Source organism: Colobus angolensis, unplaced genomic scaffold (genome assembly GCF_000951035.1).
Source record: "Colobus angolensis palliatus isolate OR3802 unplaced genomic scaffold, Cang.pa_1.0 Scaffold62, whole genome shotgun sequence".
Lineage (NCBI taxonomy): Eukaryota > Metazoa > Chordata > Mammalia > Primates > Cercopithecidae > Colobus > Colobus angolensis.
In genome coordinates this window covers 2224261-2247863 of record NW_012119821.1, presented here as the reverse complement: position 1 = coordinate 2247863, position 23603 = coordinate 2224261, and the positions used below count along the sequence as shown (strand labels likewise).

General features: G+C 42.9%; 1 non-coding gene across 1 annotated transcript; it reads right to left on the bottom strand.

Moving 5' to 3' along the window:
- Positions 1-15609: 15609 nt before the first annotated feature.
- Positions 15610-15681, bottom strand: TRNAE-CUC. The gene has a single exon. It is a non-coding gene; the product is annotated as a tRNA-Glu (tRNA).
- Between the last annotated feature and the right edge of the window lie 7922 nt (positions 15682-23603).

Genomic DNA, 23603 nt, shown 5'->3' with positions numbered 1-23603 from the left:
TTCGAGCTTCCCGGAGGCTTTGTTTACCTACTTAAGCCTCAGCAATGGTGGGCGCCCCTCCCCAGCCTCGCTGCCACCTTGCGGTTCCATCTCAGACTGCTGTGCTAGCAATGAGGGAGGCTCCATGGGTGTGGAACCCTCTGGGCCAGGTGTGGGACATAATCTCCTGGTGTGCCATTTGCTAAGACCCTTGATAAAGTGCAGTATTAGGGTGGGAGTTATCCAATTTTCCAGGTGTTGTGTGTCTCAATTTCCTTTGGCTAGGAAAAGGAATTCCCCTCCCCCATGGGCTTCCCAAGTGAGGCGATGTCTCACCCTGCTTCAGCTCTTGTTGGTTGAGCTGCACCCGTGGACCAGCACCAACTGTCCCACATGCCCCAGTGAGATGAACCTGGTACCTCAGTTGAAAATGCAGAAATCACCCATCTTCTGTGTTGCTCACGCTGGGAGCTGGAGGCTGGAGCTGTTCCTATTCCACCATCTTGGGCTTGCCCACTCCCCAGATATACTTTTAAATAAGATAACGATGCATAGTATAGGGCAGACCCTAGGAAGAGGGCAGGGCCATTATTCCTCCTCCTTCTCAGCTTGCCACTCAAAGCATCTCTTCTGGGATGAACAGCATCATCCCTTAGACCCACACACCAGCCTTCACAGTGGAAAGTTTTGGATATCTCAGTGGATGGAATTTCTTTTGTGTACAAGTGTGTTGAGTGTCATGGCTAACTTTTAAATCATTGAGTTAGAATATAGACATTCTGACTTTTAAATCTGACACTTCTAATATTACTGTGGTTCAACTTGTTAGCGCTGTTCAGTTGAGAACAGACAGTTATGGTAAACTTGTAAGCTTATGTGTGTAAGCGGCACCTGTGGTCTTCTCCTTCCACTTTTATGTTGAAGCTCTGCTGGATAGAACAGGCAGGTAGCCTACTTCCGACACTGACCAGTTATGCCCCACAGAGGTAAGCTCTATTCCACAGCCTCAAGAGCCTCCTGAATGCAGACAATAAAGGTATGAAGTTTGATCAGAGGGAGACATAAAGATAACAGCATGGGAGGTGAACCAAGGCCTTACTAAAAGTAACTGCCAGAACTACCATCCCATTCAAGATATGTCAGCTGTGTTATTTATTTATACAAAGTCTAGCACCCTCAGTTAAAATACACGATTTTACGTTTTCTATTTATTTAAAAAATGTGATCTAATCAAACCAGTTCTGTGAAAATGTCCCTTCACATTTACAGTATTTTTTTATTTTTTTTTTGGAGACAGAGTTTTACTCCATTGCCCAGGCTGAAGTGCTGTGGCATGATCTTGGCTCACTGCAACCTCCACCTCCTGGGTTCAAGCAATTCTCCTGCCTCAGCCTCCCGAGTCTGGGATTACAGGCATGTGCCACCATGCCTGGCTAATATTTTTGTATTTTTAATAGAGATGGGATTTCGCCATATTGACCAGGCTGGTCTCGAACTCCTGACCTTGTGATCCACCCACCTTGGCCTCCCAAAGTTCTGGGATTACAGGCATGAGCCACTGTGGCTGGCCCACATTTACAGTATTTATGATTTGAAAAGAAGGCAATTGCTGATTTGATGTAAGAGGAGCTTGGGGAGGATTTGTGAGAGTGGCATTTCCTTTGTTCCTTGGATCAACAACTCAAAAGGCAAGTTTCTGATAGGCTTGACATTCCTAGGTGACTGCCTGCCTAGCTTTGGTGCAGAATCCCCTGAAGCCATTAGGACTTGATCTGAAATGTTGGTTTCCAAGTTTTCCAGCACCAAACACCTTTCTGCTACTTTCTTTGCCAGGACTTCAATGACAAGCTATATTTATGAAAGTGTTTCTCATTTCTTTTTTCATGTCTTTGAACTTCTCTAAATATGCAGTAAAATAGTAAAAAGCATTAAATATACTTGTTGAATACATTGGTCATACTTTTGCATCTATCTGTATGGCTGATGTCTATTAAGATTTTTCATTTACAAAAAGATTGCTCATATTAATCTCTAAGGAGTTCAAGGACCCCAGTTTGGAGTTCATGTTCAATAAATCCTGTATTCTCTCACTTCGTCCCTCTTTTCACTTCCTCTCCCTAAACTTTCTCCATTTCAAACAACCTACAGTGATGATCACTAAAACAACACTTTGTACGCATGACCATAGGATATTTGAAATAGAGATTTTCCTGGAAATTCTAGGATGCATGATCTTGTTAACCAATGTCATAATTTTCACAACAATATCAAGATTTATAGAATCTTACGCCAGGTGCAGTGGCTCATGTCTGTAATTCCAGCATTTTTGAGGCTAAGGTGGGAGGATTGCTTGAGGCCAGAAGTTTGAAACCAGCCTGGGAAACATAGCAAGACCTCATCTCTACAAAAAAAAAATTAAAAGTTAAAACAAAATGTAAAAATTCAGAATCTTAACCATAAGCCTTATGAACAATTTATTAATAAAAATAACTATTTCTATAACTATTAATATGTATTTCTAGTATTACTGAGAATTTACTCAGACACTGGACTAAGTCCTTTGGGTGCATTAATCGTACATCTTTTTTTTTTTTTTGAGTCTGAGTCTCGCTCTGTCGCCAGGCTGGAGTGCAGTGACGTGATCTCAGCTCATTGCAAGCCCCGCCTCCTGAGTTTAAGTGATTCTTCTGCCTCAGCCTCCTGAGTAGCTGGGACTACAGGTGCACGCCACCATGCCTAGCTAATTTTTGTATTTTTAGTAGAGTCTAGGTTTCACCATGTTGGCCAGGATAGTCTGGATCTCTTGGCCTCATAATCTGCCTGCCTCAGCCTCCCAAAGTGCTGGGATTACAGGCGTGAGCCACCACACCCGGCCTGATCTTACGTCTTACAACAATACTATGAAGTAGATGACAACTCAATTTTACTGCAGAAGAGACTGAGGCTCAGTCACTTGCTAAGAAGAGGAAGAAGTGGAACCCAGTTCTGTCTGATTATGGAGGTCATGCTCTGAGCCACGGTATTGCTCCTTCATACACGGAAGTTTGGAGAAATCTCAGGTTATGAGGGGGATGTTGGTTTTACTTTGAGCTTATTTCCTTCTAAAGAGACTAAGAAGGGAAAGAACAATTTGTAGTCAGTGTTCTTAGCTTTTGGATCTGCTTTCGTTGCAGCACTACCATTTGGTCTGCTAATACAGTGCTTTGAGGCCGACAAAAGCTTGCTGATGGGAAACTGGATTGCTATAACCAACTGGGATTTTTCTAGTGTGGCTGTTGGATTTTCCATCTAATAATATTTGAGAAGAAAAATATTTTTCCACAAAAACCTCTGGGAAGCAGTTTAGTGCTGTTTGGTTTGGCTTCAACTGTTTTCCACCTGATAATACTTGAGAAGAAAAATATTTTCCCCTGAAAACCGCTAGAAAGCAGTTCTGTGTTATTTAGGTTTGGCCTCAAAAATGTTCCCTCTTATTTGTCTACAAACTTTCAGTAACTGTTTTCCAATTATTAACGGATATACTACGATTAAGGATATATATATTATAAACATATAGAAATATAAATATATAATATATGTTTTTAGCAGTACTTCCTCACTGGAAAAGTATAACTGTCTCTTTTCTCCCAGAGAGGACTAATTTAGTCTCAGTTCCCTTGACAGAATTTATTTGCTACTCAGAGAAAAAGGTAAGTAAAGCCATGCTGAAGCCTGGATGATTCCAAACATTCATGAGATTACTCTTACTTGGATTAAAATGGTGTCTTCCTTTTAGCTGAATCAGATGAATTTAGGTGTATTCATCGGGTGTCACCCATCTGTGTTAATCAAGGGAAGGAATGAAGTTATGTGATCTTGCTGCCTGAAGAACTGAGTTTGATTGTCCACCCTCACATGGCCCGATTGATTCTTTCTTCATGAACATCCATTCTGTTTTAAGGGACTCTGGGTCCTTTGTGCATGGGAATGGCAAACTGAAGGGTTAGGGAGGGAATTGTGGGAGGAGGAAGAAGGGAGAGAGGGGGATGTTATCTAAGAAAAGTAGAGAAATGAATTATTTTCTGTAAGACATCACTTCTTCACTCCTTGAGCCAACAGGGTTTTTCTGTTTTTGTTTTTGTTTTTAATAGGGAGTAGCAAAGTTTCAAATGACTTCAATTTTATAAGAGTTGCATGGTTCCTTTCACCAAATGAAGGATCTAATTCTCAGTTCAGGGAGTTGTTTTGGGTCCTGGAAGAGTGAATTTGCCAAATGGCACCAAAACAGCCAGCCTAACCAGCATTGTTCCTAATGAGGAAAACTAGTGAAAAGTCCAGACTCTAACTATAGGGCAATTGCTTTTACTGATTTTTGTTATTTTTCTCTTTGCAGTTTTTGCTTGTGGATCCCAGATATTAAATTTAGGGACAGACGATGGACCTAGCATATAGCTTTAAAATCACATTACAAATTTCACTTCTAGGCAAGATAAAAGCACATTAATTATAATAAGAAGAGAAGTAGAAAGAGGCTATGAAGAAACAAGATGTCTCCAGTGGCAGGAACTGGAGTCTGTGGCTCACTTTGGGTAGAAACAGAAATGGAAGTTCATGTTCCTTGCAACATGAAAACAATCAGCAAGTTGAAGAACTATAACCTTCCTGTGGCCTTTTTGCATTTTGTATGCCCAAGCTAATTGCCAGGCTTTTTCATCACTGCCCTTTTGGGCAGATTAGGGTGGGAATCAGATGCATTGTTAGTTGCCTGAGAACATCCCACTATTTTATGAAAGCAAAGTGTGCTGTACTTGGAGTTGGAAGATGCTTTCTACCCACCTCGAGCACAACTTGTACTTTGCTTCTCCAGTCATGGTGCTGCCTTTGTAGAGATCCACCCATGACCTTCTTCTTTCTGCCTCAGTACCAGTGGTTTCTAAGGGCAGGGCTGTGAGCTGGGTTATGGATACCGTGTGCCCTGATAGCAGCATGGAGAGCTCCAAAGAGACTGATCTTGTAGCCTTGGTCTCCAATTAGGCCACGTGATTCAGGCAACTTTATAACAATTTATACCCAAGCTCATAACATCATTGGAACACACCTGTGAGTGGAGAAGAACACATAAAGGGGCTTTTGTATTTTAGGGGCCTAGGAATGTTGATGGAGGTGTTCAAATGTCAGACTCAAATAGAATTTTTGATGCCATATCTAGGTAACAAATATGTCTTCATGAAACTCCCATTACCTAAGACTTACGAATTGCATTAAAAAATTTTTATTTTGTCTTGCACAAATTACTTTTGAAGGCAAATATAAACAGAGTATAGATTGTGTCTCTGTGATGCCAAATCATCTGGATAAAAAGTAAAACAAATCAGACGAGCAGAAAAATTTCAGTCTGTTTCAGGGCAGATATTGTTCTTTTTATTTTTGTAATTTTCCTTGTGGCTGGCCAACTACTGAGTTCATTGTTCTTCAGGGAATGAATGCTGAAAATGATGCTGATTTGAGTCGAATTGGTCTTAATCTGTTTTTGTTTGTCGTTCACTGAAGGGAGAGAGATTTATCAGTAAGTAGAATGTTCTTAAATTTTAAGATAAAATGAAATGAAACATATGACATCTCTGGGAAAATGTAGAAACCATTCCATGAGTATCCACAGGTCTATCTGTCCCATGGCTTTCTGCTATGCTGCAATACCCAGAGAGACAATTGAGGCCCAGGATGGTGTAACTAAGCTTTAGAGCTACACGGATTTAAGTTTTGCCAAGTCTTGAGGCTTGAGAGGATCTCGGTAAGTCACAAAGTAATTTACTCAAAGTCTTATAACAAACCAGCAAGCCCAAGCAAGCCGGTTTCTCACCATATCTTCTCCACCTTGAGGGAAACTGCCCCACCTGGGTAAGAGTCAGCCAGATGGCAATAAGAAACTTTTTCCCAAAAGTCTGATGTGTAGAAAGCACTTGCTGGGCACTGAAGATTTAGAGAAGAATTCAGCATGGCCTCAGCTGTTAAGGGAGTTACAATTCAGTGTGGAGTGGGAATAATAATAATACTATTAATAATACAAAATCACAGGAAAAGTGTCAGATAAAAAGTACAGACAAAAAGAAGGTTGGTGCCTAGCAGATAGTAGGTATTTGGCAAACCTTTATTGAATGAATGAATGAGCGCAGAATCTAGGTCACCATCGAAGTACAGCCCCATCATAGGCTGGCTCCACTGGGAAGACAGACTTTTTGGAGGAGGCTTTAAGGTAAAAGTAAGACTCAGCTAAGTAGAGAATGAGAGACTCTCATCATGATATATACATACATACATCAGTAAGAGCTGACTTTGCAGCATAGTTAAAATATAGAAAAATTCAGGCCATTTCTCTTAAAGGGCAATTATTTATCATGAGGACAACTTAGAGCAACTTACTGTTTGGGAATAGATTTTTTAAAGTTTTTATGCCAAAGTGGATAATACTCTTTGCTCTGGATGAAAATTCAGATGTTATGTATACAGCAAGCAAATTTAGAAACCAGAAATAAAAAATGGTTTAGCAGGAAGTGACCAGGCAAGGCCAGTGCTAATTAAAAAGCTGAGTAACATTGTCTTCATAATTCAAATAGAAATAGAAGTGCCTAATTTTTATGGAGTATTATATGCAGATGCTGTGCTTCGTTTACTCATTTCATACAATAACCCTACAAACGAGGTTTCATGATTACTCTGTTTTATGGGTGATGAAGTCAAGACCCAGAGAGTTTAAATTGTGTGTCCAAGGATACATAGTAGTAGAAGCAGGACTTGAGCCCACCCAGATCTTTCTGTTTCCAAAGCCCATGTTCCCAGCCACTCCCCTGTCCAGCCTCCTGCAGGCCAGCAAGTAGAAATAAAGAGAGCACCCTCATATCCACCACCTGGTCAGGACCGGGATAATGTCGTCTTCGGCAAGGTGGATTGGGATCAAGACCTTTCTCAGTGATTTATTCAGAGGATACACTTACTTTTCCTCATTTCAAGTCTGAAGTTCCTTAAAAAGGATAGTCTCAAAAAATACAGCCAGGTCTGAAATGAACTTGTTCTTTTACCTTTATTTAAATTCCAAATAAGTCTTCTCTATTAGCACATTTATTAGCACGTTTGAGGCAAGGGAACAAGCCATTAGCTTCTGCTGTGCTGGCGATTTTATTCAAAATCATCTGGCTTTTGAAAATAATTGTTAACTGGCCCATTTAAATTTAATTTGTATTCTCTCAAAGATGATTTTCCCATTGTATTTTATTTTTACTTAAAAAAATCTGAAACCATTAAACATTCATTCAGACTTGGAAATGGCTTTCAAAACTGTTACACTGGTGTAACAGTTTGAGAGCCTGGACTGTTGCTGCGTTTCCCAGACTCATCTGTTCCTAAAGGACCGACACTCTTTGCTAAAAACACGCGTGTCCAGGACCCTGAAAACTCAGATTCAGTAAATGTAGAGTGAGGCCTAGGAGTCCATATTTTTAAAACAAGTTCCCCAGGTTACCCTATGCTTAGGCAAGTGTGGAAGTTGCAAGGTGGAGGCTCTGGAGGAGACATCCCAAGAACGGGCTTCTCAGCACGTTTCTCGCACTGACTTGGGTGAGATCAGGGGAAGACCTCTGTCTTCTTTTCTCTCAGTTTCCTAAAAATGCTGCCGTTTTATGGGCCTAATTCTGGTCTAGAAACTTGGCCAAAATTCCTGCTGTAGGCCAAAATAATTTTAATAATCAACCTTGTGAGCTGTTTTGAGGCAGACACATCCAGGGTACAACGTCTTGTTTGCTTCTGTTCACTCCTTCATAGGTATCTGTTGAGTTCTCCCTACTCTGAGAAGAGTTCTTTCTGCCGCCACTGCTGTGTCTCCCTTGGCCTTTCAGGCCCCGTCTGTGCTACCTGACTGATACGGTTTAGCTGTGCACCCACAAAATCTCATCTTGAATTGTACCTCCCATAATTCCCACCTGTTGTGGGAGGGACCCAGTCCCAGGTAATTGAATCATAGGGTGGGTCTTTCCTGAGCGGTTCTCATGAAAGTAAGTCTGATGAGATCTGATGGTTTTATAAAGGGGAGTTCCCCTGCACCTGGTCTCTTGCCTGCTGCCGTGTAAGACGTGCCTTTGCTCCTCCTTTGCCTTCTGCCATGATTGTAAGACCTCCACAGCCATGTGGAATTCATTAAATCTCTTTTTCTTTATAAATTACCCAGTCTGGAGTATGACTTTATTAGCAGCCTAAGAACATTCTAACACACTGACCCTGTGTATCTCCCAGGAGAATGCAGCTCTGGCAACAAGTGGTCATAACTAGAGTTATAGGCCCCTGAGCTCTACCCCTCCTTAGCTCATCTTCCTTTATGGGCTCAGACAATCCAGAAGTGGGGGTGTGAAGACTTCGCATAGAGAGACGCTCATTCTTCCCTTCATGGTGTCACAATTTCTGCCGTGGCCTTTAGGAGCACCACTCACTGTGCAGGTATGACAGCTGGAACCTGATCCTACCCTTGAAGTCTTTTTTCTGCTCTACCTGAGTCTGGAGCCCCTTGGCCTAGGCCTACTTACCCTTCAAACAGAGGAGGCCTGTGTGCCCTTCTCCTCTGCTTATTTTCATGAGCCAGCAGGTGGGAAATTGGAGCCAGTTTGGGTAGGATCATTTCAGCTCATTGTTGTTTACTGACATTCCTCTACAGTGGTAGGCTGGACCAACAAACAAGACATGTTCCCGGTCCTTGAAGGGTTGATGACAGAAATAAAAAGCATGGGCTTTGGGGGGCAGATAATCCTGAGTTTGAGTGTCTGCTCTTTCTAGCTGTGTAACCTTCAGCAGTTTATTTCATCTCTCTGAGGCCTGGTTTCCTCAGTTGTGATATGGGTGTCATGAAAGTAACTACCTCGTGGGGTTATGGTGAGAATTAAATGACAGCATGCAGGTAAAGCATTTTAAGTGCTGTGTGGCATACAGGTGGGGTTTGATAAATGAGGACTATTAATATCAATATGTGCTGAAGAGTCTGGCCCTCCATGCCCCTGTGTGAATGCCACAAGGTCGAATTGGAGCTCAGAAGCCTTGCTCAGGCTAAGCAGGGTTACTTTTCTTTCCCCTCTCCTAGATTCTCTTTCATCTGTGAAGGATTGCCTTGGAGGCTCTTTCCCTTAAACTTCCTTCATAATTGCAGATGTCATTCACTGTAAAAAAGAGTCCTTCACATTTATTTTAGTTGTTGGCAAAGCTCCATATTTATTTTAGCCCTAATACTGAAAGCCACTCAAGACATTAAAAAAAAAAAAAAAAAATCAGATGCTCAGAAGTCTCTATCTAGTGGTGTTCTGATCTGGGTTTACCAGCAAAGGAGAAGTAATGTCTTTCAAGAGCTTTTATGTAATTTACCCTAGGAGAGGAAGGGACACGATTCCTAGCTTCTTGATGTGGACTGCTAATTGTTATCAGTAGAAAATGTCTGCCTATGGTTTGACTACTACTTGTGCTAATGTCTTCTGCCCTTCCTGTTTATGATCTGCACTTCTACCATTACAGCACTGTGCACTTTGCTCTGTATTTATAATTTATAATAAAATCCAATCTCAGTGAATACCAGAAATCGAATGTAGTTGAAATGAGGATAGGCCCAATCAGAGATAATGAGGTTTTTAAGTCCAGCCTGACTTTCCAGAGAGATGTGGGCTGTGCCTCCTAGGGGTGGCAGGGGTCAGGCAGGAAGTGGTGGCAAGGAAGGTGCCTGATGTCTTTGGCTGTGTGTGCTCTGGCTCCAGGTCACCTCCAGCACTGTTTCCCACCATATTCATTTCACTTTGTGTTCCAGCCCTGTTGACTTTCTTTTAATTCCTCTAATGTTTCATGCTCTCTTGGCCTCAGAATCTTTGTACATGCTTGAGCTCTTTTCTCTCCTTTCCTCCCACCCTTCTTCTTTTGGTTTTCTCTGTGTACATCTCTTTACTGCACTCCCCACAGGTCAGATCCCCTATTGTATGTCCTCCTCACACCACATGCTTCCTCCTTCTTGCCATTTAGCCTGGTTGATAAGTACATGTTTATTTGTTTGGTTATCGTGTCTGCAATCCCATGAGAGCAAAGTTGCATCAGCTTCACTTAACTATTGCAGATAGTGGAGTGCTTCGTGCATAGAGGGCGTTCCATATGCATTTGTTGAATTTGTGGGAAGAAAGAATGGCCCACTTGGTAGCTGCAGTCCCCTTGACAATGGAGACCCTTGTTTTACACCTGTGTCATTTCCATGGCATGACTGCCTCCTGCCTCCTGCCCCTGTGTTCCAGCCAACCACACGCTGCTGGCCAGGGTTTGTTGCAGTGACAACAGTGAGCGCAGACTGTTGAGGGCAAAGAGCACCGAAGCCAGAGGAAGGGTGCTCTGCTGGGTAAAGTAAAAGGAATGTGAGAGCTCCAGAAGGAGCACTGACAGTGTTCACTACAAGATTGTAACTAAGGGAAGAAATAATGCTAAGGGTTGTAGATAGACCCCAAATAGAATCACATTTTCTTATTAAATTAATTCTAATAAGAGACACTATTTAAGGCCTACTCTATACCAAGCATTTTGCAAGTGCTTTGCACATACTATCTCATTTAATCCTTATAACATCCCTATAATAGTAAGTTATGATAATTGCGATTTTTTTATGAAAGAGGAAATTGCAGTTTTAAAGAATTTAAATGGTTTGCTCACATTCTCACAGATAGAAGGAGCAGAACCAGTATTCAGACCCAGGCTTGTATAAGTCTAACACTCATTATTTTCCCAAGCAAATTCAGAAGGACATAGATGGACATAGGCAAGCCTCTAGAGGATGAGCTTAATCTAGCATCTTCCTCCCCTAATGGTTTTGCAGGCCCTCTCACTGTCCATTTACTGAGGGCCTGGTTTTGGAAGAACAGGATAGAGGGACAGTTAGGGGAGATTATCTAGATGAAAGATCTCTCCTGTAGACAAGACCTTCATCCATCCTCCTTTCTCCCTCCTTCCGCTGCCATCCTGGTAGATCCTTCTGGTGCTTTTTACCAGCTGGGGCTGAGAGCCGCTCTTCAGTTTCCAAGGAGAATTGAGCAAGGAAGGCTTTGCTTTTTATAACACTCACACTTTAAGCAAAAATCCAGATTATCCAGGAGAATCCCAGAAATATTGGGCAAGTTTTCCACGGGAAGTCATGTTATGTAACAAAAAGAGCAGAGGCTTTGGAGCATGGTGGACTTGACAAATCCATGAACTTCTCAGGTTCCTTCTTGTGTGTGACAATGGTTCTTGTTAGAGTTAAATGAGATGATGTTGCCAAGGGCAGACCCTGGCACAGGGCAGGAGCTCAGAAACTGCTCACTGTTATTTTTGGATGTGACTTTTGGATTTTTGTTTAGGGAAGATGTTTGCTATGGCTGGCTGCCATAATAGAGTGTCACAGATTGGTGACTTAACAGAAATTGATTTTCTCACAGTTCTCGATGCTGTAAGTCCAAGATCAAAGTGTTGGCAGGGTTGGTTTCTTCTGAGGCCTCTCTCCTTGGCTTGTAGATGGCTGTCTTCTTCCTGTGCCTTCACAGGGTCTTCCCTCTGCCTGTGCCTGGGTACTGACTTCCTCTTCTTCTAAGGACACCCAATATACTGGATTAAGGCCCAGCCTAGTGTCCTCATTTTACCTTGGTTACCTCTTTAAATAACTTATCTTCAAATATGGTCACATTCTGAGGTACTTAGGGTTAGGATTTCAACATGAGCATTTTGGGGGAAGAATTCAGCCCGTAACAGAGGAACATTTCCCAAAGGCAGGAATCACCTAAGATATGCATACCAGGGGCTGTGCCCCCCAATCATATGCCAACACTTATATTTCTTGTTTTCTTAGGAGAAAAGCATCAGGGGGGCCTTGAATCTGCTGGTTGTTGGGGTACCTCCCTTTTCTGAACTTTCTTAATGTAATCCTTGGTCTTGGCAGACATTATCTTGAAGTTAATTCTCCATCCCTATGAAGCAATGGGAGGGTCTTAGCCTCTCTGAGTGCCACAGGTGGAAACCAGTATGAAGCAGGAGGCTTAGAAAGAGTAAGAGGAGGGGGAAAGAGGACATCTCTTTTTCAGGAAAGTTTACATTTTTTAAAGAATTGGTGTGAAATTTCCTAAAAGGGAGAGGTGTTTCTTCATATCATTGCTTGGAAGCAGTGCCAGGTACACTCTTTTACTGGGCTTTGCAGAGCCGAGAAAGCAGGCAGCTGTAAATCTAATGTTTGTGTCCTCCAGACATTCATATGTTAAAATGCTAACTCCAGGGCCATGGTATTAGGAGGCGGGGCCTTTGGTAGGTGATTGGTCAAGAGTGTAGATTGAGATTCATGCCCTTATAAAAGAGGCCCAAGAGAGCTGTCTTGCCCCTTCCAATGAGAAGTTTCGGTCTATAACCTAGAAGAAGGCCCTCACCAGAACTCAATCATGCTGGGACTCTGATCTCAGATTTGCAGCCTCCAGAACTGTGAGAAATAAATTTCTGTTGCTTATAAGCCACCCAGTTTACAGCATTTTGTTATAACAGCCCCAGTGGACTTAGACGCAGGCCTTGGGGGGCACCTGGATGCATGGGTGATGTCCCCTCACCCACCCTACGCCCTTTCAAAGGCCACCTTCCTTTCCTTTGGAGGTGTTGATAGAGGTGGAGGCACGTGGCCAAAATAGGTATTAGTTTGTTTTTTAATTTCCTACATGGTCCAATAAAGAATTTAAGGCTTCCTTTTCAGAATATCATATCAATACAATATTTAGCTACATCCAGGGTATGTGGGGGCTTGTTTGAAAGAGTGGCAGATAAGTTGATGTGTACTAGATGACGAGCTGGGAAAAAAAGGTACTAACGGAGGCGAAAAGTATGTGCAAAGACTGTTCGGATGGAACGAACAGAGTCAAGGGATGTGAGGGTGTGAAGAAAGGCTGTGTGGCTGGAGAGAGCATAGGAGCCTGAAGTTGGACAAAACTGGGAAGGGGGCAGGCGCCAGGCCCCGACTGCCTCACAGACTGTGTTAAACAAGGAGGTGGTGGTGGCAGGATGAGGTTTGCTTTAAAAAGGGTTATTCTGGTTGTTTTGGGGAGAAATGGGCAGGTGTGTGTGCGTCCGTGGGACATTTGGGCTAAATGCTCAGCATCCCAGGAGAATGGGGCAGAGGCAGAGTAAATGCAGGTGGAGCAGTTGGGAGGATGCTGAGACAGTCCAGATGAGAAGAAGTGGGCTGAGGGTGGTGGCCGTGGTGGTGTATGGCAGTGGATGGCTCCTAAAGCCATCTAGGGAGTAAGGATTTGGTTGTAGATTTAATATAGCAGTTAGGAAGTAGGGGTCCAAGATAATTCCTAGATTTTTGACCTAAGCACTTGAATGTACAATACTGCCATTTGTAGGAATAAGAAATATTGGAAAAGGACTGGATTGTGAGAGAAATCATGAGGTAACTTTGGGACATGTTGAATTTGAGATGTCTGAGGCATCTAAGAGGAGACATTGAATAGTAGATGAGGAGATGGAGAACTTAAGTTGCCAAATGTCTTAAAAAAATTCTGTCACTAAGAGTGAAAGATCCAATTCTAGATTTCAGATCTCCCGATTCCTACTTCAGTGCTCATTCCCTGACCAGTTCTTTCTATCAAGTGATGTCAAAGAATAAAGGACAGTGCACACATTTTCCTGGGATTCAGGGCACTTAGCCCTGATCAACTGTCATAAATATGTTTATTTGAAACTGTCTGTTTATTTTTAAAATTCATCAGATTTCCTGTTCTACTGTATAACATAGTTGTTCTTTCTGTATAGTAATGTGATTAAAAGCTGCTTATCTTGGAGTAGAATTGCTGCTCCAGGAGGATGCTTTGGGTGTGTTCTGGGGTGATGGAACCACAAGCCTGGGAAGATGCTGGTTCAAAGCTGCCTCCAGTAGTGGTGCTGCCTCTCTGGGCATGACCCATGAGAGCAGCATGGCAACCTACTTATTATAATATAGAAAAACAGTATTTGGAGTGGATTGAGAGTGGGGACAGGGACGATGATGAGTTCGGTTTTGAATATGTAGCTGAGTGATGTGTCACTCAGTCCTATTTTATAGCAAAGGAAGTGCAGCAGGAGGTCTATGACCCAGGGACCCACGTACTGCTCCTCTGGTTCTAACGTCATTCCACCTAGCTGTCCACCTAGCTTCAGCTGAAGAGAGCAACAGAAAGGCCTTTCAAAGGCACAGCTATGGCACCAGCTTGAAGATAATACCTCACAGAATGCATGTCATTCTTTAGGATGCAATATGCATCCTAAATCAACAACCAATATGTAGTGCTATATCCCTTGCAGGTAGAATATATGGGTCTGGAAATCAAGGGGTAGAAGTAGAAGTGGTTCCTTTTACCATTACTCCAAGTGGCCCATTTGGGCGATTTGTGCTTCTTGTCCTGGCAACTCTGGGCTCCCTGGGTTTAGAAGTCCTGGTGCCCAGAAAGGCATGCTTCCACCAGGAAACATAAAAGTCTGTGTTAAACTTCAAGCTGTGGCTGCCACTTAGTTATCCCAGGCTCCTCTTGCCAAGATGGCATGATGCAAGCAAAGAAGTCACTACCTGGCAGTAAGAATTTACTCTGATCATCAAATGGAGGTAAGGCTGCTAGGTACTCGTCTCCCCACTGCCGGGGCAGTTGGCTGTGATATCTCACAGCAAAATTCCTCCCTGCGAATTGCCCTAGGCTGAGGGGAGCTGCTTTACTTAAGATTTTGTCCCTTCCCTGGGGGCAGCCTACAGCTAAAGGCTGGTGGATCTCATGGTACAAAATTTGAGCCCCTTACCACAATGTTGGGCAGAAAGGAAGGGTGCTCCTAGCTCCCTGTGGGACTGACAGTTTGTTGCCATGGTGCATCACACTTTAGCCTCTCCATTTGCCCAGTCCTGCTGCCTCTACTCACCTCCAGGTGCTGTTCCTAAGGGCATCTCCCGTGAACCACCCACTTTCAAATCTCCAACTCAGAGTCTTTCTCCCAGAGAATTGGAGTGAAACAAAGTGGCTCAGGGACACGCCAAATAAATAGCTGAAAATATGGGCTGGCATTTAGAAGAAAGATCTGCGTTACTGATATAGACTTGGAAGTCATCCATCTACAGACAATAGTGAAAGGGCTTGAATAAGATTGTTCAGGGAGAATGATAGATTCTGATACAGAGAGGGAGGACGTCAATTATATTAGAATAGAAGCAATAATAGTATGTGGATTTATAAATGTTACTGTTTGGAGCTCGGTAAGAGGCTTTGCAAAGAGAAGGAAGGTAATCTTGTAGAACTTAGTACTTAGAGTTTTTTTTTTTTTTTTTTTTGAGACGGAGTCTCGCTCTGTGGCCCAGGCTGGAGTGCAGTGGCCGGATCTCAGCTCACTGCAAGCTCCGCCTCCCGGGTTTACGCCATTCTCCTGCCTCAGCCTCCCCAGTGGCTGGGACTACAGGCGCCCGCCACCTTGCCCGGCTAGTTTTTTGTATTTTTTTAGTAGAGACGGGGTTTCATTGTGTTAGCCAGGATGGTCTTGATCTCCTGACCTCGTGATCCGCCCGTCTCGGCCTCCCAAAGTGCTGGGATTACAGGCTTGAGCCACCGCGCCCGGCAGAAGGAAGGCTTCCCTGACCGGGAATCGAACCCGGGCCGCGGCGGTGAGAGCGCCGAATCCTAACCACTAGACCACCAGGGAGAGACTAGAGTTTTTTAAAAGTTATGTTGAAATGCTCAGTTCATCAAGATAATGAGAAGGCTGAAGAATATTTGACTTCTTTTGACCCTAAGGGTGAGATAAGCAAGGAACAGACTTGAAGTAGAACCAGATAGGACGGAGGTCTCATTATAGAGTAAATGATACCTGCTGGGCTCCTGGTTGTCAGGGTTAAAGGTCCCTTACTTTAAAAATGAAATGATATAATGAGACAAGCCAAATGTAAATAAACAGTCATCAGGTAATTTTTCATATGACATTAGACTCAGGTTATGTTCCTGCACAGCTGGTTCCCATGGCCTTTCTCAGCTGTTCATTGTTTCCTTGTCTAGTATACCTTGAGGGAGGTGGAAGCTGGGTGACTCTCATCACCACCTTGTCCTGCCTCTCTCTCTCTCTCTCTTTTTTTTTGTTTTTCGATTTCTACTTTTCTCTTTATTCTTGTGGCTCTCTTCTTAAATTTGTTTTTCTTTTTCTTGTTTCAAATCTTGCTTACTTTTGGTTAGCCTTTGCCTTTTATAGGTCGGAGCAAAAGTAATTGGAGTTTTTTCAAATTTTAATGGCAACTGCTGCAATTACTTTTGCACCAACCTAATATAAATGAAGTCTGTCAACTTGAAAGTTTGAAATTATTTGATATTGGAATAAAAGTGGTATAATTCTGGGAGCACAAGGGGTTAAGATTCCAAGGGGCAGCACAAAGAAGCTTTAGCCACACCTTCCCTGAACCACACATAAGCAGAGTGGAATTTGTGCTGTCACATATTATAACTATTGCCCTAAGCTTTAATCTAAGATTTGCCACCTCAGATTTGGGAGCTTTTTCCTTTGTTGTTGTTAATCCCAAAAAACAAGAACATCATGTGAGTGTATTTCCTTTCACCCAGGGGGTTACTCAACAAAAGTATAAGGAAGGCTTAAGGTATAAGCCTTTAAGTTTTAGTATTTACTTAAAGATATATAACAATGCTCTTTCTTGGAGAACAGATTGATGCTATTATTCAAGTTCTATTCATCTTTTAGGTTAAAAATATTTCCTACTTCCCATAACTATACTGAATATTTTACAAATATTAAGTATATATTACTTTAAACCCCAAATTGAAGACAACCTAACATGGACTCTAGTCTCCTCATTTCAACTTTCTACCTGGCAGTTTTAAAGTTGAACTACTTAAAAAAATTTTCTTTTAACAGTTGAGCTACATTTTTCAGTTATCAACAAAGTAAAAACATCCCCAGATATTTAAGGAAAAATATATCTGCCTCTGTGTTTTCCACATTTGGTAAAGTAAGAAAAAGCTTAAAGTTTGGTAGAATTTATTTTTGGCCAAGAATGGCAGTCTTTGGTGATTAAGGTAAAATATGCAGATGATAATAAACATGTGCTAACAATAGTAATGAGAGGTGACAATGTGCTAGCAACCCTCACTCTCGTTGCCTCCTTGGCCTCGGCGTCCAGTCTAGCGGTGCTTGAGGAGTCTTTCAGCCCAGCACTGCACCATGGGAGCCCCTCTCTGGGCTGGCCGAGGCTGGAGCTGTCTCCCTCTGCTTGCAGGGAGGTGTGGAGGGAGAGGCACAGGCAGGAACCAGGGCTGCATGTGGTGCTCATGGGTCAGCGCCAGTCTGGGTGGGCACTGGCTGGGCTCACCCCGCACTTGGAGCCATGGGCCGGAGCTGCTGGCCCAGGGCAGTGAGGGGCTTAGCACCGGGGCCAGCAGCTGCAGAGGGTGTGCTGGGTCCCCTAGCAGTGCCGACCTGCCGGTGCTGCACTTGAATTCTCACTGGGCCTCAGCTGCCTCCCTACGGGGCAGGGCTCGGGACCTGCAGCCGGCCATGCCCGAGCTCAGCCTGAGTCTCCCCAGCAGGCGACCACCCCCTGTGCCTGCAGTGCCTGATCCCATTGACCACCCAAGGGCTGAGGAGTGCAGGCCAAAGGCATGGGACTGACGGGCAGCTCTGCCTGCAGCTGGGGTGAGGGACCCAATAGGTGAAGCCAGCTGGGCTCCTGAGTCTAGTGGGGACTTGGAGAACTTTTATGTCTAGCTAAGGGATTGCAAATGCACCAATCAGCACTCTGTATCTAGCTCAGGGTTTGTAAATACACCAATCAGTACTCTGCAGCTAGCTAACCTAGGAGGACTTGGAGAACTTTTATGTCTAGCTAGAGGATTGTAAATGTACCAATCAGCATTCTGTGTCTAGCTCAGGGATTGTAAATGCACCAATCAGCACTCTGTCAAAATGGACCAATCAGCAGGATGTGGGTGGGGCCAGATACGGGAATAAAAGCAGGTTGCCCAAGCCAGCCAGTGGCACCCTGCTTGGGTCCCCTTCCACACTGTGGAAGCTTTGTTCTTTTGCTCTTTACAATAAATCTTGCTACTACTCACTCTTTGGGTCCACACTGCCTTTATGAGCTATAACACTCACTGCGAAGGTCTGCAGCTTCACTCCTGAAGCCAGCAAGATCACAAACCCACCAGGAAGAATGAACAACTCCAGACATGTTGCCTTTAAGAGCTGTAACACTCACCACGAGGGTCTGCAGCTTCACTTCTGAAGTCGGTGAGACCATGAACCCACCAGAAGGAATAAACTGTGGATACATCTGAACATCTGAAGGAACAAACTTTGGACTACCATCTTTATAAGGTGTAACACTCACTGCAAAGGTCTGCAGCTTCACTCCTGAAGCCAGTGAGACCACGAACCCACTGGGAAGAACAAACAGCTCCAGATGTGCTGGCTTTAAGAGCTGTAACACTCACCGCGAGGGACTGCAGAATCACTCCTGAAGTCAGTGAGACCACGAACCCACCAGAAGGAAGAAACTGTGGACACTTCTGAACATCTGAAGGAACAAACTCCAGACTACCACCTTTAAGAACTGTAACACTCACCACGAGGGTCCGTGGCTTCATTCTTGAAGTCAGTGAGACCAAGAACCCACCAGTTCTGGATGCAGTAACAGGACCCCTGAAAACAATTTTTCTGAAGGTTGGATAGATTTGAATAATTTCAAGCACACTCTTTCTTTGGATTTATTTTTATTTATTTATTTTTTACCAAAAGTGTGCTTTCTGAGACATCCAGCTGAGGTTACTGTGTGGACTAGCCAGTACACGAACGATATTAACCCCGAAATGTTAATTATTGTCAAATGTCAAGGTTTCTTTCTGGAGGGAGGTGGTGGCTCATACCTGTAATCCCAGCACTTTGCAAGGCCGAGGTGGGAGGATGGCTTGAGGTGAGAGGTTCAAAACCTGGGGAACATAGTGAGACCCTGTCTCTACAAAAAATTAAAAGATAATTTGCTGGGCTTGATGGTGTGCACCTGTGGTCCCAGCTACCAAGGAGGCTGAGGTGGGAGGATGACTTGAGCCTGGGAGGTTGAGGCTGCAATGAGCCATGATCATGCTAATGTACTCCAGCCTGAGCATCAGAGTGAGATTCTGTCTCAAAAAAATAAAAAAAAAACAAAAAATTTAAAAAGATTTATTTCTAAAGTACAGTAGGTGCCCAAAGGGTGAATGGGTGGAGGCACTCCTGTTCTTGTAGTCACTCAGAATCCATCTGATGAGGCCCCACCATCCTGTTGCTTTACTGGCTGGAACAGTGTTAGAGTTGCTATATACAGGGAAGAGGGGAGTAGAGAATCATGCAAGATGTTTATTATTATTATTATACTTTAAATTCTGGGATACACGTGCAGAATGTGTAGGTTTGTTACAAAGGTATACACAAGCCATGGTGGTTTGCCACACCCATCAACCCGTCATCTACATTAGGTATTTCTCCTAATGCTATCCCTACCCTAGCCCCCAACCCCCTGACAGGCCCCATTGTGTGATGTTCCCCTCCCTGTGTCCATATGTTCTCATTGGCCAGCTCCCAATTAAGAGTGAGGACATGCAGTGTTTGATTTTCTGTTCCTGTGTTAGTTTGCTGAGAATGATGATTTCCACCTTCATCTATGTCCCTGTAAAGGGCATGAACTCATCCTTTTTTATGGCTGCATAGGATTCCATGGTGTATATGTGCCACATTTTCGTAATCCAGTCTATCATTGATGGACTTTTAGGTTGGTTCCAAGTCTTTGCTATTGTGAACAGTGCTGCAATAAACATATATATGCATGTGTCTTTATAGTAGAATGATTTATAATCATTTGGGCATAATCCCAGTAATGGGATTGCTGGGTCAAATGGCATTTCTGGTTCTAGATCCTTGAGGAATTGCCACACTGTGTTCCACAATGGTTGAAATAATTTACATGTCTACCAGCAGTGTAAGAGTGTTCTTATTTCTCTACATCCTCTCTAGCATCTGTTGCTTCCCGACATTTTCATGATTGCTATTCCAAATGGCATGAGATGGTATCTCACTGTGGTTTTGATTTGCATTTCTCTAATGACCTGTGATGACGAGCTTTTTTTCTTATGTTTGTTGGCTGCATAAATGTCTTCTTTTGAGAAATGTCTGTTCATATCCATTGCCCACTTTTTATTGGAGTTTTTTTCTTGTAAATTTGTTTAAATTCTTTGTGCATTCCAGATATTAGCCCTTTGTCAGATGGATAGATTGCAAAAATGTTCTCCCATTCTGTAGATTGCCTGTTCACTCTGATAATAGTTTCTTTTACTGTGCAGAGGAAGTGCTTTAGTTTAACTAGATCCCATTTGTCAATTTTGGCATTTGTTGCCATTGCTTTGGGTGTTTTAGTCATGAAATCTTTGCCCATGCCTATGTCCTGAATGGTATTGCCTGGGTTTTCTTTTAGGACTTTTATGGTTTCAGGCCTTACAGTTAAGTCTTTAATCCGTCTGGAGTTAATTTTTGTATACGTTGTAAAGAACGGATCCAGTTTCAGTTGTCTGTGTATGGCTAGCCAGTTTTCCCAACACCACTTATTTAATAGGGAATCCTTTCCCCATTGCTTGTTTTTGTCAGGTTTGTCAAAGATCAGGTGGTTGTAGTAAGGAAGGAGACCACTACTACTCCTGCTACCCTCCTCCCCCCACCTTGCCTAGTTCACAAGACAGGAGGAAAGAGAAAGAAACAAAAGTAAGATAAATAGCCAGACAACCTTGGCACCACCACCCAGCCCTAGGAGCTTAAAAAAAAGTAACAACAATAACATCAACCCCTGACCTAAACTACTTGTATTATCTGTAAATCCCAGACACTGTATGAAAAAAAAAAAGCATTGTAAAACTTTTTGTTCTGTTATCTGATGCATGTAGGCCCTAGTCACATTTCCCATGCTTGCTTGATTTATGACCACCCTTTCACGTGGACCCCTTAAAGTTGTAAGCCTTTAAAAAGGCCAAGTATTTCTTTTTCAGGGAGCTTGGCTCTTAAGACACGAGTCTGCCAATGTTCCCAACCAAATAAAAAACCTCTTCCTTCTTTAATCCAGTGTCTGAGGAGCTTTGTCTGTGGCTCATCCTGCTATATTTCATGTGTAGCATTATTTCTGAGGCCTCTGTCCTGTTCTATTGGTATATATATCTGTTTTGGTAACAGTACCATACTGTTTTGGTTACTGTAGCTTTGTTGTATAGTTTAAAGTCAGGTAGCGTGATGCCTCTAGCTCTGTTCTTTTTGCTTAGAATTGTCTTGGCTATACAGGCTCTTTTTTCAGTTCCATATGAAATTTAAAGTAGTTTTTTTTTCCAATTCTGTGAAGAAAGTCAATGTAGCTTGATGTGGATGGCATTGAATCTTTAAATTACCTTGGGCAGTATGGCCATTTTCATGAGCATGGAATGAGCATGGAATTTTTTTCCATTTGTTTGTGTCCTCTCATATTTCCCTCAGCAGAGATTTGCAGTTCTCATTGAAGAGGTCCTTCCCATCCCTTGTAAGTTGGATTCCTAGGTATTTTATTCTCTTTGTAACAATTGTGAATGGGAGTTCACTTGTGATTTGGCTCTCTGCTTATCTGTTATTGGTGTATAGGAATGCTTGTGATTTTTGCACGTTGAATTTTTATCCTGAGACTTTGCTGAAGGTGCTTATCAGCTTAAGGAGATTTTGGGCTCAGACAATGGAGTTTTCTAAATATACAATCATGTCATCTGAAAATAGAGACAATTTGACTTCCTCTCTTCCTACTCAAATACCCTTTTTTTCTTTCTCTTGCCTGATTGCCCTGGCCAGAACTTCCAACACTATGTTGAATAGGAGTGGTGAGAGAGGGCATCCCTGTCTTGAGCCAGTTTTCAAAGGGTATGCTTCCAGGTTTTGCCTGTTCAGTGTGATATTGGGTGTGAGTTTGTCATAAATAGCTTTTACTATTTTGATATACATTTCATTGATATCTAGCTTATCGAGAGTTTTTAGCATGAAGCAATGTTGAATTTTCTCAAAGGCCTTTTCTGCATCTATTGAGATAATCATGTGGTTTTGTCATTGGTCCTGTTTATGTGATGAATTATGTTTACTGATTTGCTTATATTGAACCAGGCTTGCATCCCAGGGATGAAGCTAACTTGATCATGGTGGATAAGGTTTTTGATATGCTGCTGGATTTAGTTTGCTAGTATTTTATTGAGGAATTTCACATCGATATTCATCAGGGATATTGGCCTGCAATTTTCTTTTAGCATTGTGTCTCTGCCAGGTTTTGGTATCAGGATGATGCTGGCCTCATAAAATGAGGTAGGAAGGAATCCCTCTTTTTCCGTTGTTTGTAATAGTTTCAGAAGAAATGGAACCAGCTCCTCTTTGTACCTCTGGTAGATTTCAGCTGTGCATTTGTTTGGTCCTGGGCCTTTTTTTTTTTTGGTTGGTAGGCTGTTAATTACTGCCTCAATTTCAGAACTTATTATTGATCTATTCAGGGGTTCGATTTCTTGGTGGTTTAATGTTGGGAGGGTGTATGTGTCCAGGAATTTATCCATTTCTTCTAGATTTTCTAGTTTTGTGTAAAGGTGTTTATAGTATTCTCTGACAGCAGGTTGTATTTCTGTGGTGTTGGGAACAGGCCCCCAAATCTGGCCATAAACTGTCCCTAAAACTGGCCATAAACAAAATCTCTGCAGCACTATGACATGTTCATGATGGCCCTGATGCCCACAGTAAAAGTTGTGGGCTTACCAGAATGGGGGCAAGGAACACCTGGCCCACCCAGGCGGAAAACCGCTTAAGGCACTCCTAAGCCACAAACAATAGCATGAGCAATCTGTGCCTTTAGGACATGTTCCTGCTGCAGATAACTAGCCAAAGCCCATCCCTTTGTTTCCTGTTTTAGTTAATCTATAATCTAAATAAACAATGCTTGTCACTGGCTTTCTGTCAGTCAATATGTGGGTAAAACTCTGTTCATGGTTCTCAGCTCTGAAGGCTGTCAGACCCCTGATTTCACACTCCACACTCTATATTTCTGAGTGTGTGTCTTTAATTCCTCTAGTGCCACTGGATTAGGGTCTCCATGACTGAGCTGGTCTCAGCAAGTGGTGCCCATATGTGCAGCTCAAACCTGGGTCAAAGGGTCACAGGAGCAACGGTTGGAGAATGTAGAACTAAGCGGGAGGATACCCAAGTACACTTAAAAAAAATTTTTTTTTTTGTCTTATTATTATTATTATACTTTAAGTTCTAGGGTACATGTGCACAATGTGCAGGTTTGTTACATATGTATACCTGTGACACATTGGTGTGTGGCACCCATCAACTCGTCAGCACCCATCAACTCGTAACTTACATCAGGCATAACTCCCAATGCCATCCCTCCCTCCTCCCCATCCCCATAATGGGCCCCAGTGTGTGATGTTCCCCTTCCAGAGTCCAGGTGATCTCATTGTTCAATTCCCACCTATGAGTGAGAACATGCGGTGTTTGGTTTTCTGTTCTTGCGATAGTTTGCTCAGAATGATGGTTTCCAGCTGCATCCATGT